The sequence below is a fragment of the Chrysochloris asiatica genome, unplaced genomic scaffold (genome assembly GCF_000296735.1).
Source record: "Chrysochloris asiatica unplaced genomic scaffold, ChrAsi1.0 scaffold00005, whole genome shotgun sequence".
Classification (NCBI taxonomy): domain Eukaryota; kingdom Metazoa; phylum Chordata; class Mammalia; order Afrosoricida; family Chrysochloridae; genus Chrysochloris; species Chrysochloris asiatica.
The window spans coordinates 32,810,301-32,831,082 of NW_006408523.1; the positions used below are offsets into that span (position 1 = coordinate 32,810,301).

Genomic DNA, 20,782 nt, shown 5'->3' on the forward strand with positions numbered 1-20,782 from the left:
CGTGGATTGTTATTCCTGAGGTAGCACTTTAATTAAAGGCCTAACTTCAATGTACTCAATCCTTGAAAGGCATTTTTCTCTTGATTTAAAAGAGAAGGTACATCCCTGTGATAAAAGAATGCACTGAGTTTACATTATGTAGTTAAACACTGTTTGTGTCCTGCCTGAAGCTTTTACCTGAAAGAAATTACATTCACATCCATTATCTTTTCATTCATTAGTAACATTTCCGTTTCCGATCTGTAAAGTTAATCTTCAGTCAATTTATATTTTTGAATTTCAAATTAATGTTTTCATTTACCAGTGACATTCATTAAATTTTATCACATTCTTAACTTTTGACTTTTCCAGTCCTCCTATGGATTAAAAATACATCATGACTATATATCAATGAAATTTACAGAGCGAGAAGGATAAAATTCATGGCCTAAATTTTCCAAAAAAACAATTTTTTAATACTTATAAATCTCCAGTATAAATGTGGATAAATCTCCATAAAAATTTTTAATAACAATTTTTGATACTTATAAATTCCAGTATAAATCTCTATAAAAATGGTAGAGAAACTTAAGAAAATAATTCAAATTGAGAGATGAATAATTTTTCAGGAAATAAATCACAATACTCGAGCTAAAATAGAGGAGTCAAATTTCTAAAATGGGGAAGGAGTCTACTAATATTTCAAAGAATCACCAATACTATTGATAGTCAATATGTAGACTGGGTGGACAAAGAAAAATTCTAATTTATGTCTTAGTAACTTAGGGAATTTGAAAACTTTAGTAATGCAATTTAACTCAAATGGAAAATCAAGGAGGTGAACATTTATGTTGGAAAACAAAGGCTAATTTTTGGCAAGTTTAGTGTGAAGTAATTATGAGACTCCAAGACAAAAATATCAAATAATAATGCAAAATTCACCCTACCAAAAAAAAAAAAAATTATACAAACAAATATGAGAAATGCAAATGCTTGCCATGTGTGAAGACAGGAAAAAATCTTGTTCAAATTCATTAGAAAAAAATGCAAAATGAATCAATAATGAAACTAGTTCCTACTATTATGTGGACATGCTAATATATTGAAGTCATATATTATTGAATCCAAGACACTTTTTTGTCACATTTAACATCTGCAATTCCAGAGTGTATCTTATATTTGCTGCTAGTAGGATGGCAGTCAGGAGGTATTTCCTATTGCGTGTCCTAGTCTGTCAAAATTTCAAGAGTATTAACTGCAAGAAAGAAAATACCAGAAGTGGTAAATAAGTCTTTAAATAAATCTTTCTTCACAAGTGCTCTTGTGGGCAACTAGAGCAAAATGATATGACTAAAACATCTCTGGCAACTCTGAATCACAACTAGAGAAAGATTACAAAAGTGAAAAAAGTTTTAAGAAAGTATTAATGAATTATTTGATATTATTGCTATTAGGTGCTGTCGAGTCATCCTGAACTGTGCCTATGCCCAACAAAATGAAACACTGTCAGATCCTGTGCCTTCCTCACAAGTATTGTTATGTTTGAGTCCACTGTTTTTGCTACTGTGTCAATCCATTTCATTGCGTGTCTTCCTCTATTTCACTTTCCCAAGCATGATGTCCTTCTCTAGGGCCTGGTGCTTCCTGATAACATGCTCAGAGTATGAGAAACAAAGTCCAGCCATACTACTTTCTAAGAAACATTCTGGCTTAACTTTTTCCAAGACAGATTCATTTGTTCTTCTGGACGCCATAGTGCTTCCAATATCCTTCACCACCAACATCATACAGAAAGCATTGCTTCTTTTAAGGTTTTCCATATTCATTGTCCAACTTTCACAAGCATTTGTTGTTGATAAGTGCTGTTCAATTCATTCTGATTCATAGCAACACCATATAGGGTTTTGGAGGAGCGGCTGGTGGATTTGAACTGTTGACTTTACGATTAGAAATCCTGTATTTATTCTACAGTACCATACCAGGATGTGAGGTCATTAAAGTTACCATGGCTTTAGTTAGACACACTTTAATGCTCAAAATTACATCTTTGCGATTTAATACTTTAAAGAGGTCTTTTGCCACAGATTTCCCTAATGCAATATGTCCTCTGATTTCTTGAATACTGCTGTATGAAGACTGTAGATTCTAGAAAAATGAAGTTTTTCACAATTTCAATCTTTTCTCCTTTTATCTTAAAGTCATTCATCAGTCCACTTGTGAGGATTTATGTGTTCTTTATATTGAGGCACAATCCATACTTAAATCAGTGGTCTTTAATGTTCATCAGCAAATTCTTCAAGTTCTCTTCACTTCCAGCAAGCGATGTTGTAACATCTACATATCTTCCTTAAATCCTGATGCCACATTATTCTTCATGTAATCCAGCTTCCAGGATCATTTGCTCAGCATACAGATTGAGTAATTATGATGAAAGAATGCAACCCTGATGCACACCTTTTCTGATTTTAAACATTCAGTATTCACTTGTTCTGTTCTAACAACTGCCACTTGGTCTATGAACAGGTTTCTCATGAGCACAATTAAGTGTTCTAGAATTCCCATTTTTTCTTAATCTTAACCATAATTTATTAAGATGCAAACTGTCGGATGCCTTTGCATAGTTAATAAAACATAAGCAAACATTTTCATGGTCGTCTCTGTTTTCAGCCAAGATCTATTTGATGTCAGCAATGATATCCCTGACTCTAAGTCTCTTTATGAATCTGGCTTGAATTTCTGGCAGCTCCCTGTCGATGTACTGTTGTCATCATTTTTTAATTACTTTCATCAAAATTCTACTTACATGTGATATTAATGATGATGTTTCATGATTTGATATTATACTTCTTTTAATGACTCCTCACAAATTATATAGTATACAAATTTATTTCTAAGTAAGTTTAAATAGCTCTTTCGATAACTATAAAATGAAAAGTCTAATATACAAAAATACTGTAATATATTTGTAATTTGTGGGATATTTTTGCTCTTTTTTAGAGATCTATAAAATAATGAACTGTAAGATAAGCACTGAATTTCAAGGCACAAAGTCATCAGTTCAAGTCTATCAGCTGCTCTTTGGGAAAAAGATGAGGCATTCTGCTTCCCCAAAGATTTACAGCCTCTGATGGCTTTCAACAACAAGAAAAAAAAAACCCTCACATACATATAGATATCAGGAAGGATCAATAGTTGGAAAACATGGCCTTGTTGATAGAAATTATGCCTCAGAGCACAATATATAATGCTGCATAAGATGTAACTGTACATGGGGACCTCACCAGATGGAGCATATAGGAATTAGATTGATTCTATCTGTGGGACGAGACAGTGGAAAAGCACAATATCATCAGCCAAGACAACACCAGCAGCTGACTCTCGAACAGAATATCAAACGTTCGTATGAAAGTGTATGTTGAAGCTGAAGAAAATTACAAGAAGTCCATGAGAATCAAAATATCACCTAATAAATATACTACCTAAATTTCTCAAGAGTGGATTTGATGCAATAGACACTATTGACCACAGACCAGAAGAGTTGTGGAATGACATCAAGAACATCTTATAGGAAGAAAGCAAAAGGTCTTTAAAAAGATAGAAAGTAAAGAAGACACCAAAATCTATATTAAAAGAGGTTCTGAAGCACACTTTCCATCCTAGAGACGCTAAAGCAAATGGACAAATAAAATAAAACAACTGAACATAAAATTTCAAAGGGCAGCTCGGAAAGACAAAGTCAAGTTGAAATATGCAAAGATCTGGAGTTTAAAACAACAAAAGTGAAGAACATGCTCAGTATTTCTCAAGATGAAATAACTGAAATAAAAATTAAAATTAGTATTACCATACAAGGCAATATGAGGCCTGGTGTGGCATTGTGGGTTAATGTGTGGGACTGCAGAGTTGCTTGCAACTGTAAAGGTTGGCATTTCAAGCTCACCAGTCTCTCTCAGAAACCCTATACAGTGTCACTATGGGTTGGAATAGACTCAACAGCACTTCACAACAACAGTTACCATATTGAAGAATTTCATGGGAAAAATACTGAATGGTGCAGAAAGCATCAAAAGAAGACTGAAGGTATACAAGTCAATGTGCCAAAATGAATGGCCAATGTTCAAATATTTTAAGATTTAAAATATGTTCAAGAACCAATATTAGTGAAGTAAGAAGTCCAAGCTGCACTGAAGACATTGGCAAAAATCAAGGCTCTAAGAATTGATGAAATACAAATAGAAATCTTTTAACAAACTGATGAAGCATGGAAGGTGCTCAATCATCTATGCCAAGAAATTTGGAAGACAGTTAAAGAGAGGCGCTCCAATGGAATGCAAAAATCATTGAACTATGTCATTAATATCAAATGCAAGTAAAATTTTACTGAAAATAATTTTAAAATGACTGCAACAGTACATCAACAGGGAACTTCCAGAAATTCAAGGTAGAATCAAAAGAGGACATAGAACAAGAGATATCATTGCTGGTATCAGATGGATCTTGGGTGAAAGCAGAAAATAGCAGAAACATGTTTAACTGTGTTTTATTGACTATGCTAAGTGTTTTAAGTGTGTGGAACATGACAAGATATAGATAATAATGAAAAGAATGGAAATTCTAGAACTCTTAATTGTGCTCATAAAGACACTGTGCATAAACTGTACAGAACAAGGGGATACTGAATGATATAAACTCGAGGTTGCATTCTTTCACTAAACTTTTTCAATTTGTATTGCATTAGGCAAATCTGTTGCATAAAAGCTCTTTTAAGTGTTCAAGAGCAAAGATATCAGTTTGAGGATTAAGGTGTACCTGACCCAAGCCTTGGTATTTTCAGTAGTCTCATATGCATATGAATATTGGACAATGAGTAATGAAGATAGAAGATTTGATGTATTTGAGCTAGGGTGTTGGAGAACAGGATAAACAGTACCATGAACTTCCAGAAGAGCAACCACATATGTGTAGGAAGAAGTATAGCCAGAATGCTCCTAGAATCTAGAATGGCTAGACTTTGTCTCTAATACTTTGGACATATTATCAGGTTGGAAAAGTCCCCGGAGAAGCACATCATGCTTGGAAAAGTGATGTGGTGGTGGTGGTGGGCTGTGGAGTTGGTCCTATGAATAGCCACCCTGTATAGGGTTTTCAAGGCTACAAATCTTTACGGGAACAGAAAGCCTCATCTTTCTCGCAGTGGGAACAACTGGTAGTTTCAAACTGCTGACTTTGAGGTTAGCAGCCTGACTCGTAACCACTCCACTACCAGAGCTCCTTTGGCAAAGTGGAGGGTCTGTGTATAAATGGAAGACCACCAGTGAGATTGATTGGCACAGTGGCAGCAGCGATAGGCTCAAGTGTAGCAACAATTGTGAGGAACGTGCAATATCAAGAAGTGTTTCATTCTGTTGTGCATAGGGTCAATTTAATACCGAGCCAACTTAACAGCATCTAACAACGTTTCCCTCTTATCTCTTATTTTTGTTGTTCACTCAGCAACACCTCACACACACTAATATGCTGCATAATCTGCTCCTTGAAAGGTCAGTTAGGACGCCAAGTACATGCAGCTCAATGTGGTGTTTCATGTCCATCTGAAACACAGGCACATCCTTTGGTGTGTGCTGACCTTGAGAGAGAAGGCAGCATACAATCCAAAACATCTCAGAAGATGCACCAAGTTTAGCTCCAGTACATCTTTTCCTCAATATTTTAAATAAAACATTTAATTTAACTCTACTTTGTTATTTAAAAATTTCCAGTGAGAATCTCTTGAAAGGGCAATCGAATTGGTTCTGACTCATAGTGAGTCTGTATAAGGTTTCTGATGTGCGGTTGGCGAGTTTGAACCACCAACCTTGTGGTTCAAACTGACCTTGCTGTCCAGTGCTTATTCTACAGTGCCACACCAGGATACCATTTTATTATGGCAGCCCTAAGAAATTAAGGCATTTATTTACCAAAAGAAAATATAAGGAACTGCTTAGTCTGATTATTAGATTGTTTAAAAATTATATATATTTATTCATAGATCATGTAAATTATCAATTATAAATTATATGTATGTTTAATTATAAATTTATATTCTGATCTTTATTTCTACATGCAATTAAATTATCATCATCAAGTCTAGCATGTACAAACTCCAATAGAAAGATTGCTCTTTTAAACTCTATGAGTCCGAATCGACTCCACCATCACTACTTCTAAACAAACATTTTAGCCACCATACAGTTATGCATCCATTCATTAATTAAACACATATATTCTGAATATCTACCTGCAAGGCATAGTGATTACGAATACCAATCACAATCATCCGTATTCTTGTAGATCTTGCTAGTTAATGAGAAGAAAACCATCAAGTGATTGAAACAAATGAATCAGTTAACAACAATTGTGCTGTGTCTGGAAAAAGAATTCAGATGATATATAATGTCAGGGGATGTAGAAGTGACACAGAGGCATTTTCTTTCAAATGAGATGCATGGGGAAAACACCTACCACATTCTAGGTATATATTAGGTACTGAGCAATCATTAGTTCTATTTTCTTCTACTTTTTTGAGTTTCTTTTTCAATTATTGTGGTTTTCTTTTTCAGTCTTCTCAGGTTCCATAGAAAGATGGAAGTCCACAGCCGGGAGCAGAATCATATAAAATAAAAACATGAAGAAATTGAGACTGCTTATCATAGCCAAAGCCAATAAGCTGTATCCCCATCAGCTATGATTATATTTTTCAGCTTTTAACATTCTAAGTCTGAATTCAACATGCAAAGGTATATGTGTTCTCTGCCTCTGTACACTAGTCTGTTGGTACAGTCCTATAATTGATCCTTTCAACAGGCAGAGCAGCTTTGTGTCACTCTGGGTCAGTAGTTCACAAGTTAGTAATGAATCAATCTTGCTGGTAATACTACCAGGAGGTCAGAACCCAGTTACAGAACAACTGAATAGTGGCTGTGTGTTTCTGTCCTTCCTTTCCTCCCCAATGGACCCTCTCTTCCACTATGATTCAGCCACTATGATATACAAGAGTAATGTTTCCTTCCCCTGTCTGTATTCTGAATCTTTCCATGACTTGAAACGTTATCATTTGCTTTCCCTTTCATTAAATGACTGCATGGCTTCATCTTCTTTTAAAATTCCTAGTCTTTTCAAATTCACCAATTGTCTGATCTTTTGTTTAGTTCAACATCCTAGATGGAAACACGGTATCAACCTATGATAACGGGTGTGTATGATCACCCTATTATTTAGCCCAGCATTTATTTCCATGTTTGACATTATATTTACATTAATTACCTTGTATGGCAGTTCTACAAAATTAAAATTGACCAACATTTCCTTAGTGAAAGTATTTAAAAGCTCAACAGTGTCTAGCCATATGGATCTTCCTGGAAATGGGCAGTCATGAACTCGCTCTCACTACCCTATTTGACAACCAATTAAACTCTCATTATGGCCCCAGGGCTGTTTGAAATCTAATGTTCACTGAAGAAAAAGCAGATTCCACCAAAGACTATAGGAAATGAACCATAATGATCCTGCCTATAAGAAAATTTCCCTATGATTAGTATGAATATATTTTAGAAAAATAGCACTGGATAAAATAGGCCTTCTGAACAATAAAAATGCATTATATGTCTCCAGGGGCAAAGTGTATCCACAATTTTTCTTTAATTTCTATAATAAAAATAGGGTATATAGAGAAAGAAACTTCCGTTTATCTCAGCTTTATTTATTCCTAGGTTTCCACAAAGCCTGGGGACACAGTTTGGGCATGTATTGAACTAATGACGTTGGGTAGAAAGCTTCAGTAAAGGGCAGATGGTCATAATTCTCAGAAGGCATAGGCACAGACAGACAAGGCACATTCTTGCAAGCAATAACAACTCATTGCCAATAAAACCAGCTGTCCTAGCATCTGTGTATGCTTCCAATGAATGAAAAAAGAGGCAAAAATGACAGGTTTGAACTCTCAACTACCATGCTTCTGCAACAAATAATGCTGGAATTGTGACTTTAGTGTATCATCTTTGGATCCTGCTTTTTAATGCCTATGACCAGAAGTATAAGAAAACTCCAGGGTTATGCAGGTTGTTCCCTAAAGCAATACATCCTAAATCTATAAACATTTTATATAGAACTATTGTTGTTTGAACTGCAATGTCGGTGGATCAAGCTCACCAGCTGCTCCTCGGAAACCCTATACAGGGTGGCTATGGGTCAGAATTGACTCAATGGCACTTAAAAGCAACAACAACATTGTTGTTATTGCTAAGTACTATCAAGTTGGTTCTGACTCATTGTGACCCTATATAAGATTTCCGAGGAGCAGTTGGTGGGTTTGAACTGCTGACCTTGAGATGGTCTAAAGCTTAGAATGGAGTCCAGGTGTGGTGCTTCAGGATAATGCACTGGCTAGCAAAGTCAATTTTAATCGAAAGGTTGGTAGTTCAAACTTACGAGCTGCTCCTCAGAAATGCTATATAGGGTCTCTATTAGTGTGAACTGACTGGACGGAACTTAACAACAAAGCTTAAAATATACTGTTAGACCCTTCCTTACTGTATCTATCCATCACAGCATGTCCAAGCCAATGGAATACACTGATAAACTCTAGGCTCACCAGGCTTTGGGGCTACCTATGGTCTTTTACGAGGAATCCACTGAGATCTCTGGTATCTAGAAGCATTGCAGGAGACTCAGAGAAATTTGAGATTCATCTTTCAACTTGATTCGTAGGTTGTTGTTGTTGATGTTTAGGTACTGACGATTTTATTCTAACTCACAGTGACCTTATGTAAATAGAATAAAAATTGCTCAGTCCTGCATCCTCTCCACAGTTGTTTCTATGTTTGAGTCCATTGTTGTAGCCTCTGTGGTATTCCATCTCACCAAGGGTTTTGCTGTTTTGTTTACCTTCTTTACCAAGCATGATATCCTTCTCCAAGGACTAGTCTTGCCTGAAAAGTTGTCCAAAGTACAAGAGACAAAGTCTCGTCATCCTCACTTCTAAAGAGGATTCTGGCTATACTTCTTGCAAGACAGATATGTTCATTCATCTAGCAGTCCATGATGTATATTCAATATTTTCATCAACACTATAAATTGAAGGCATCAATTCTTTAATCTTCCTTTTAAGTTAATACCTGTCAAATGGCCAGGTTAATTCCTTAGTTGAAGCTATCCCTACTCCACTAACAAGATGTGAATTGGTTCTGCTTTTTTTAGGCTTGCACACAGTTTGAAATTAGTTCCCATGACTACAGGCTGCCTCCTCTGCAGTTATGTATTTCCAAGGCTAGCTCGTAACTCTTTTATCCTTCTGCAGCTTCATCTACACTGTATCCTACATCTTGGTCTCCAGCTGAGAATATTATACAAAGTGTACCATAAGCAGGGTCAGTAACTAGAACAAGACTTAAATGTTAGACTAAAACAGAAGTTAAGAGGAGCTCTAGTCTAGAAGCTGGAATCAAGTATCTGAACTCTGTCATGACAATATGTGATGATCAGGAAAAATATTTGGGTAATGGAGGGTCCAGCTAGAGATCAGTGTTCAGTGATGGTTAAACTCAAACACTCTGGGACCCCAGGCCAGTGGCATTGGGGAAGTCCTTTGTAGAACAAAATTTAGCTTTTTGGAAAGGGGGTCAGAGGCAGGGGAGTTTCAAGTTGGAACAAAATGTTGACCAAACCTCAATAAACAGGTAAACATTTATTTAAAGAAATAAACTCATTAATTTACAATGAGACAAGATGAGTTCATGCTGAAACCAAGTACAGATGAGTAAACCTTCTAAATTACCTCTACACAAAGGTAAAAAAAAATCCCTGTAAGAAGTTCTAGTGTGCATTATAGGTTCAGTACTGGACTGTGACCCAAAAGATCAATAGTTCAAATCCACCTGCCAAACCTAGGAAACCATATACAGGATCGCTGACTTGGAACCAACTTGACAATAGTTATTAATAACAACAACAATGAAAACAAGTCAAAATAGGATTGAAATTTCTTTATATATTAGTTGGTCCCATTTATTAAAAGACAAATAAAACATTACAGAGATTAGGGAAAAAACAAAATAGAACAAAACAAAGGTGATGGCATTTAGCAACTCTATAGCATTTATGTACTATATTTTGAGTTCTAATTTGAGGATTCCCACATTTTCAGTGTATGGTAACATTCCAGGGACTCTGTCATATATATACATATATGTTGTTGTTAAGTGCCGTCGAGTCGGTTCTGACCCATAGCGACCCTGTACAGGGTTTCTGAGGGTGTAAATCTTTACGGGAGTAGAAAGCCTCATCTTTCTCCCCTGGAGCTGCTGGTAGTTTCGAACCGCTGACCTTAAGGTTCGCAGCCCGATTCGTAACCACTATGCTACCAGATATAGTTGTTGTTAAGTGCTGTAGAGTTGATGCTGAACCACAGTGACCCTGCGCAGGGTTTCCGAGGCTGTAAATCTTTATGGGAGCAGAAAGCCTCATCTTTCTCCCATGGAACTGCAGGTAGTTTCAAACTGCTGATCTTGAGATTAGCAGCCCAATTCATAACTGCTATACTACCAGAGCTCATATATATATGTGACCAGAGCTTATGTATATATATATATGTGTGTGTGTGTGTGTGTGTGTTGTTGTTGTTGTTAAGTGCAGCCCAGTCAGTTCCAACTCATAGTGACCCTGTATAGGGTTTCCAAGGAGTGACTGATGAGCTAGAATCACTAGGACTGATGACCTTATAGTTCAAACCGACCTTGAAGTCCAGCACATTAACCTGTAGCACCACACCAGGACTCCATATACCCTGGAGTTCTTACCTTAGGGTGTCCTGGTGTGGCTCCTTTGGAGAAGCACTCAATTTCTAAGTCAGTTTAAACTGCAAGATTGGCACTTCAAACTCATCAACCGCTCCTTGGAAACTTTATGAAGGTTCGCTATGAGTTGGAACCAACTTGACGGCTCTTAAAAACATTTTATATATACATGATTAATAAAAACCCATTAGGTCAGATCATTTTGTCATTGTTCTTGTGTGCCATTTCTACTTATAGTGACTGTATAGGGTTTCTGAGAGTGATTGGTTGGTTTGAATTGCTGGCCTTGCTGTTAACAGTCCAGTGTTTATCCTGTACTGCACAATAGGCCCCTTATGTTCTGAATAGTGACTTTAGTCCTCAATGACAAGGTAGATAGAGATGATAGAGCGAGGTAGAAAATTCTCTTAAGGATGCAAAATTTTAAAAGCTCAGATACTTCAGATGGGATTATAGCCAAACTTCACTTACTAAACAACGGCATTCACCTCTGAATTAATTATTGCATTTTTTTCATTTGTGTTGTGCTAGAAAGACTAGTTTAGCCATCAATGCTATAGTTAGTTCATAGTTTCAATAAACGTGCATTGGGTTCAGATTTTCTAATATTAGATATTAAGGAAAAAAAGTTACATGAGATTAAATTTGCATCCAAATTTTACACTTCCCTTGCATTCTTTATGTTTGCTTTATCTTCTCAGCAATAGGCTAAAATGCTATCGAATAAGGATGAAAACCCCATTTTTCATCTTCAAAAGTTCAGGACAATGCCTTGCCTGTATTCTTCATTTTTGTGTGAGTGAATAAATCAATGAATGAAAATACAAGTAGATAGATAAATAGAAAGATAAATAGTCCCAAGTAGAAACAAGAAAAATTATAAATTCTTGTCACATAGAAGATTTAAAAAACAACATGATTAATACAGCTAGTGTTCAAGAACCATATGTTAAAGGAATAAGCCAAGTGACAGGTGTATTCAGTGTTCCTGAGAATTTTCCCAGCAAACAAAATTACACTAAAATTCTAGTAAGATTAGTGTTTTTTGTTTTTGTTTTTGTTTTTGTTTTTTTTTAAGGCCACTTAGACTGATTTTTAAAATCAGGTTTATAGATTTGTGCAAATCAGCTCTATATTGTCATGTTGTTCTTCTACGCACATCTTAGTAATGTGTGTACTTGTAGTGGTCTGGACGCTTAATTTATTTAATTCTAAAAATGTAATGGATTTAATGTGATTTTTAAATATTTCCAGTTCCACAAATGCTCATATATTGTCAATTAAACTTATGTTATTACATTTTTCACAACCATCCATGCACAATAACTTTCTGATTTCTCGTTGGTACTCCAGGATGATTTAGCTATTAAAATAAATTACAGATGATTTATTCTCTAAACAAAACTAGAGCTATCTATTTTGAAGTAAATGTATAGGAAAATCACTACTATATTTTTAGTAAACTATTTTCTAAACTAGCATGTATCTGTGTTATTTAATAAGCCTTTTGTTATGTTGGAAAGAACTAGATTTAGAAACTTTGATATCTTGATAGCATGGTTGCTTTTATACATTAACAAACATTAGCATTTCAAATTTTAAAAAATTCATATGATAATCAATTTGAAATGCTAATGATTTCTTAGCTAAGGACTGATTTCATAGCATTTAATTTCTCTGCTCAAAAAATACTAAGATATGGACTTGATGGTAGTGATTTAAGTATGGACTTTGGGGACAGTTTTCTGGATTGAAAGACTACCTCCATTACTTTTTCCCAATGTGACAACTTGAAATGTATTTCACATTTCTGTGCTAAATTTCATATCTGTAAAATATGAGTAATATTAGGGTTGCTTTGAGGATCAAGTGGGCTAATAAGAACTATGTGCAATTCTCTAGAAGAGAATATGTAAACTGATAAAGAGCAAAAGTCATCTAGACAATTGTTTATGCATTGTTATAAGAAGTAACATGAAATGACATATTAATGTTTTAAAATTTAACTAGTAAATATTGGATACAAAATATCTGAGTATATCAGATACAGACACAGCAGTTTGAACATTGTCATAGAAATGTATGCAGACATTATTTCATCTCCTCATATTGTTGATTTAGATTTCTGAAAAACAAAACATTTTTTCGTAAAAAAAAGTTACCTTCAATATAAATGCAACTTTATTACTTTGGTTTTCTTAATCATTCTAAGACTCAATTTCCTCATCTACAACTAGGAATAATAATGAAATAAATATCCTTTATAGGATTACTGTGAGGCTTCAGTGACCTATATATAATACATCTAACTCCTAAGCAGGGAGCCTGGCTGATGATGTAGCTTTTCAAAATAAAAGTGCTTTTTGTGGTGCTTGGCACTGTGGGTTAATGCCCCAGACTGCAAATCTGTTTGAACTACAAGGTCAGCAGTTCAAGCTCACCAGCTGCTCCTTAGAAACTCTACATAGGGTTGCTATGGGTCAGAATCAACTCGACGACACTTAACAACAGCAACAACAATAACACAGCATAAGCACTGGACTGTGAACCATAAGGTCAGTGGTTCAGACTCACAGGCTGCTATAGAGTTGCCATGAGTCATAATCAACTTGATGGCACTGAACAACACCAACAATTAATAAAATCAGCTTTGAGCTGCGTAACATGATACTTTCCCAACACTCCAAAATCATAAAATAAATCTTCTGTAGAACATTACTTATGAAGTGACTTTCTAGAGCTCATAATAATCTCTTATTATATGAAATGCTAATGCCCTGGTTCTTACCCTTGAATTCTAAATGGGATATGTCTTTTCCTTGCAACTATTGCCAATGCTCAGTCAAAGCCTTTGAATTTTTTATAGTCCAGACTTCTGGTGTGATGCTGTAGGATAAGCACTGGGCTACTAATTGCAAGGTCAATGGTTCAAACCCATCAGCCACCCCTCAGAAGTTCTATACAGGGCTATGAGTCAGAACAGACACAATGGGTATGTAGCAATACAACAATATATTCACCTATCTAGAGTCTTGAAGGCAAGAGTTAAATAAAAGTGAGCAAAGCAAAATAATTGCTTCTGATGACATACAGCAATGTTTTCATTGCAAAATATAATCCAATACAAGAATATATACATATATATGTATATGGAGTCCTGGTGTGGTGCTGTGGGTTAATGTGCCAGACTGCAAAGCCAGTTGAACTGTAAGGTTGGTGGTTCAAGCTCACCAGTCACTCCTCAGAAACAATATGCAGGGTCGCTATGGGTCGGGACCGACTTGAAGGCACGTAGCAACAACATATAGATATAGATATAGGTATATAGATATAGATGCATGTGTGTGCTTGTGTGCATATGTTTTCATGTTGATTGTGAGTATGTGTATTTATTTTTCCATTTAAACTATGATGACTACTATATATGCATATTTTCATATTATGTTGTATGTTTGACTGTGATTTAAGTAGTAAGAATAAGAATAATTCTTGTCAAAATGAAATGAGTTTAGGTGATATGTACAAAGATCGTTGGAGGTATGGCGGTGGAAAGGCTGTTTCTAAGGCTTCTTTGGGCATCTTCCAGTTTCATGGCCCATAGTTCAATAAAGGGTACGTTCTCTTCCAGAGAAATGCATGTGGAGCACGGCCCAGAGAGGCTTTCCATCAAAGGCTATGTTGCTGTGGGAAAGGACACCTTTGTGAAGTTACTCATGGGAACTTACCCACAGAGCCATATAGCTACAGAACCTCTAGCAACATGGCAGGATATCCAGGTCCAGGGCCAGGTAGCCAGCACACAAAAAGGATGTACTACCCAAAAGCTTGGAGTCCTGGTGTGGCACTGTGGGTTAATGCACTGGACTGCAAAGTTGATTCGAACTGCAAGGTCTGTGATTCAAGCTCACCAGCTGTTCCTCAGAAACCCTTTACAGGGTCACGATGGGTCAGAACTGACTTGATGGCACTTAACAACACCAGCAACCCCAAATCTTGGCAACTTGCTGGATATCATGTATGGGGCCCCTGCATGATGGTGCTACACATTCTAGACATTTTCCTTTATGAGTCTCCTGAAAGTGCAGCTGGAATCCTTCTTTGAGAAACTCTTACAGGTCAAGGAGCAGGTTCAGGTCTTTGAGAGGCTCATGTACAGCGATGATTCTTCGTAAAGAATCTTTTTGAAAATGGTTCCCTCAGTGACATTGAATGTCATATCTATCAGTACTAACATACTTTTCTCCTCCAAGAATTTGACTCAGTTTGCATGGCTTCATCTACCTCCAGTCTGCTCTCCAGGTTTGTTTGAAGAAACTACACCCGGAGGGACAGAGCAAACAAGAAAGGAATTGAGCTGGGCTATCACAGGCAGCTTCATGGTCAGCATGAAGCCTGGCTTGTTCGCAAAACAACTAAGCTCCACTTTGAGGCTCTGGTGAACATTTCATTGCCAGTGATGACTTTTCTGAAGGAGGAGCCCAACAAGAGGAGCTCATGAGGAAGGTAGTAAACACTTTTATAATGAATCTCCGACCAATGTCATGATGTTTTGGCTGTGACCTAGGCTCTCTGACTTTCTGAAGCTAGGAAAATGTCTGGTCACCCCCCACTACCACCATTCCTAAACTTTCGTGGTATTGCTTATTTTCTACTCCAGGTGCTCCATTCATTACAGCGTGTATCTCTTGGTTCCTAGCTGCTCTGAACTCCAGTTCCCTAGCAGTTTTCACCTAAGAAAGTTTACGCTTTTCTTCTGGAACACTTCACCAACATGCCTCCTGGTGTGTTCACGTGTGCCATCTGATGTGCCAAGGCAGGAGTTGCTCCCAGATGCCTCACTCAATCCCCACTGAGAGCATGGAGGAAGGGAGTAAAGGGGCTCAGAGCCAAGAAATGAAGCCTGGACTCCAGGAAGCTGCTTTCTTTCTTTGCATTCTCTACTCTCTTACTATGGTGATTAAGGGAGGGGTGTTTTTTAAGACCTGACCAAAAGGAAAAGCCCAAAATTTTAGTATGTAACATTTAATGTTTGGTCATCCTGACAATCTGATATACTTTAAATACTTTAGTTGGTGAGTTTCAGTTGGTCTTAAAGGAGTTTGTGTTTGCTAGCAAGGCAAATATTGTGTATGTGTGCTGCTTTTCAAGCTTCAAAGACAATCTGTTATGAAGAAAAGCACGTGACTGTGGAATTGAAGTGCTCCATTGCCTGCAGGCTGGTGAATCATGGGAGAAGAGTTCCAGCAGGGAGCCCTTGACCAGCATGCAGGCACACCGGAGAGGGAAAAGTGCAATGGGGGTAGAGTGCCTCTGGAATTGGAAACCTGTCTTTTTCTTCATGCCTGGGAAAAATGATTGCAAGATTGGTGTCTAACAAATGTGCAGTGTTTTCAAATAAAAACACAATAGTTTCTTTATATTAAAAAAAAAAGAAATTAATTTAACAGAAAAATATTTAATTTAAAAAATTTAACCATTTGTTGTTGTTAAGTGCCATTGAGTCAGTTCGGACTCATAGTGGCCCTATATTGGATTTCCAAGGAGCTGCTGGTGAGTTTGAATCATAGACCTCGTGGTTCAAACTGACCTTGCACTCTAGTGCTTTATCTCACAGCACACACCAGGACTCCATAAATTTGACATTATTCATTTGAATATTGGCCAATATCTACATATCTGATGGGTTTTTTACTCCATTTTCACTTATATTGCATGTATTATGCCATACAATCATAATCCTTATTCTTGATTTTTTTTTTAATCTAGAGAACCTGCCATTAAAATGAATTTTTAAAAGTACAACACTTTCAACTCTATATTGAAAGAAAGGTTTGAAAAGCAAAAAATTGTTTTGTCGTTAAATTATTTCTACAGTAACATTATTCCATATGTTTAATAGTTATTTGTTTTTTTCTGCAATCTACAGTCAAAATCAAGAACACACATTTTCCGCATACATGGCAAAGACAAATTAAAGGATTACTTGTCATTTCCTCATAAACAAAGGCCTTTCCTAATAATAAAATAAATTTTAGTGCTTCAGGCTGTACAATGTTTTGACACTGGAAAAATGACAAACAGCTCTTCTGAATCTAGCTTTTTCAAGACCTTGTTGGTTTAATGCATTAACCACAGTGATAGATATTTATTTATATCACACAGTTGAAACGCTCTCTGTTAGGGACACAGATAATGCTCATATAGTCCTTATTCTTAAGACGTTACTGGTAATGCTCCTGTCCATCTCTATATTTTTGTAAAGTTTCACTCATCCTCATAGACATAAGGTAGATAATGTATAGATTTCAGAAATAAATAAATTTTAGATCAAAGAGATTAAGTAACTTGTCCAAGGTCGTTCAACAGCCAAGAGGAGCACAAAACACATGAACCTGGATTTTCATTCACAATCCTAGAATTCTGCCCACTATATTAAACACTATGTTTACTTACAGTAAACTGGCTGAATTGTGAACACTGAGATCATAAATAACCTTTTTGCATCTAATTTATTTACTAATGAGAATGCTAAAGGAATTGGCATTTTGTTAAAAACATGACAGGTAAGTTGATAATGAGACATTACACTATTTTAACAAAGTTTCTTATAAAAAGGGATTAAAAAGTGATATTAAGTTAGTTCAGAAGATTTAGATTGTTATTACTGTTGCTAAGTGCCATCCAGTTGGCTCCACCACATAGTAACAAAATAACATACTGCCTGGTCCTGACCAGCTTCACGGTGCTACATTTGAGCTTATCGCTGTTGCCACTGTTTTGATCCATCTTACTGAGACTATTCATCTGTTTTGCTGACCCTGGAGTGGGGTTGTGGGATAAAGCACTGGACTGCAAGGTTGGTTTGAACCACAATGTCGACAGTTTAAACCCACTATAGCTGTTCCTTGGAAACCCATTCAGGGTCATTGTTAGTTGGGAGTAGCTTAATGACACTAACAACAACAATGCTTTATCCGAGGTTGATATCCTTCTCCAGTGACTGGTCCTTCCTGAAAACAAGTCAAAAGTATGAGAGACAAAGTCTCACCATCCTGGCTTCTAAAGAACATTCAAGATGTACTTCTTACAACACAGATTTGTTTATTCTTCTGGCAGTCCGTGCTACTATTAATATTCTTCTCCAACACCATAACTCAAATATATCTACTGTTTTGTGACCTTCATTATTTATTCTCCAACTTTCACGTGTATACAAGGATATAGAAAATACCATGGCTTGGGTGAAAGCTCACCTTAATCTCTCAAACACATATATATGTTAGAGACAGAATAGCTTTAGTATCACCATACTAAACTATAAGGGATCTGTTCCACAGGAGAAAGACGAGGCTTTCAACTCCCATAAAGATTTCCAGCCTCAGAAACCCTGTACAGGGTCGCTATGAGTCGGAACCGACTCCACGGCACATAACAACAACAACAACAAGGAAAATCAGTTTATAAGTGTTTTAAGCAAATATAAGTATATATTGCCTCACATTTTCGAAAGATCAATGAGAATCTATGAAAATACTATGTAACAATGCAACAAAGAAAACAAAAGATGAAGCGATAAACCATAAGTCTTACTTTTAATGAAAAGAAACCAAATAAACATTTAATTAGCAGTGGTTGTTCAGTGGTAGGATGATGACATTTCTAAGGGGGATGCCTGGGTTTGATGAGCAGTCAATTCACTTGATAGAGAAAGCCAGCAGCCATTTTTCAGCAGAGGCTTAAGTATTGCTGTGGTGGTGAGCAGGCTGCAATAGTTTCAGATTAATGCAGATTTAGAAAAAAGCCTGGTATCCACTTTTGACAATCAGCCAATGCAAACCATATGGATCCCAATGGTTCAATCTACAGTTGATCATACGGATGATACAGGACTAGGCAGTATATTGTTTTGTCATGCTTGAAATGACTATGAGTCAGAATCAACTGGACAACAAAAGCAACAAAAGTAAAACTTTAAAGGACATAATAAAATATACAGAGATTCTCTTCAAAGTTTGACTCTGCCTGTGGTGTCTTGAATTTACTTGATATAGCCTTTCTATCTAAAGTCTTCTTACTTTCCAACAAGCGGTTGGGTGGGACCATGCACGTAAGGTATACAGGACTCTAAGACTGAGATTGGTTAGTTTTTCCCTCCAGCTGGTTTAGAAGGAGCCATCTCAGAGGCAGAAATGGAAGATCCCAGGACCTTGGAGAAGGAAAATCCCAGAACCATCAAGAAAGAAGAGGATGAGTGACAAGTGAGATGCTTACCTAGAGAAACAGTGATTGCAGAGGCAACCACAGAGGTGACTGCAGAAGTTATAGCAGAGGCAGTACCTGGGGAGACAGCAGCTTCCAGCTCTAGGTTTATTGACTGAGTAAAGCTGAGTGTCTATGGACAGGAGACTGACTTCAAGAATGTGCCCTTTGGACATTCACAAAATGGCCAAAAGAACTTTGTAACTCGTGCTCAAGCAGAGCATTGGCCAAGGAACCACCTGGCTGAGAGACTGAAAACAAGAATGAGGCGTGCCTACAGTATGACAGACAAGAAGCTTTCCTGACTGGACAACTGCTGCATCCTGAGTCAGTTTTGATCCTGAATTGAACCCTGTTCATTTTCTGAATAAAACTCAAAACCATAAGTATTGTTATGAACTCTGTGTGGCCATTGCAATGAAGTTTTGAACCCAGATGTGAAGCAGAGTGCCATGGGAGAGGAATGGTTGATATTAGAATAGAGTAAAGAAGGTTTTAAGGTGAAAATATGTCTGATCTCTGCTTCAAAGGGATCAATCTTGAGCTGATTTTTGAGTTTGATCATCTTTTCCCCTTGTGAAGAAATGGTCCCCACAGGGTCTTTCCAGTGCCAAATGCCACACGAAATCACACACACACACACACACACACACACACACAAATTAAGTATTTACTTGCTGAAGAAAAGAGAACATGAGTAAGTGTGGAGCAAAAGAGTGTTAGAGGATTTTATCATTAGATTTGAGCATCTTCTGAGGACTTTGGAGGAGAACATTTTAAAAACAGGGATTTGGCTTGATTTGTTTGTTGTCGGAGGGAATATAAATCAATAACTAGATAGTAAACAGATTTTTTTTTTTTTAATACAGAAGGTTTGAAATATGAGTAACACAAACCTGTCCTTGGTAGAGAAGCAGCAGTCACATTAAGAAAAGATGCCCTTTGTAATTTTTTGGTGTGCAGAGTACTCTTGTTCTTGTCTTTATACAGTCAGAATTATGAAATGTTCTTGTTTTTATGTTGCTCCATCATGGGCACAGAGAAACCTTGCCTGATCTTGGTGACCTGTGAAAATGTCGATGCTTCAGCAGAAAAAACACACAGTATAGCTATGAGTGCTACCCCACCTCTTAGGGGACATCTGGCAGAACTGATTTTTCTTTCTTAAACAGTACTCCAAGAATGGCAAACTACAGAGAAAATGACAAAATATATAAACAATGAAGATAATTATGGGTATTGAGGGTTCAGAATAGAAGTCTATCTTCTAAAAAAGATAAGTAGAATAAAAACAATTATTGTAACTATTTTAGGGCTGAAATATAGACCTGAAAGAATAGCTAGATCAGAAAAAGAAAAGTTACATATACCAATAAAAATTATTTGGAAGACAAAACTCATTTTGTTTAAGTGAATATTGGATTCTTTAAAATAAAGATTTCTTAGAATATCTAGTTAGGAGTCTACAATTTCCAACACCTCCTGTTCAAAATAACACTAAGAAAATGACCTAGTCACGGATTATTTTCAACAGATTCTTCAAATCATATTGAAAACCCAAAATCATTTATAGAGTATTTGATATGCTATAATAAATACTCTATGCCTGACCCAAGCCATGGTATTGTCAACAACCTCATATGGATGCGAAAGCTGCACAGTGAATAAGGAAGATCGTAGAATATAAGTATATATTACCTCACATTTTCGAAAGA

General features: G+C 36.5%; 1 pseudogene; it reads left to right on the forward strand.

Annotated features, from left to right (window-relative positions):
* Positions 1 to 14,347: 14,347 nt before the first annotated feature.
* Positions 14,348 to 15,353, forward strand: LOC102811032 (annotated as a pseudogene).
* Positions 15,354 to 20,782: the final 5,429 nt, after the last annotated feature.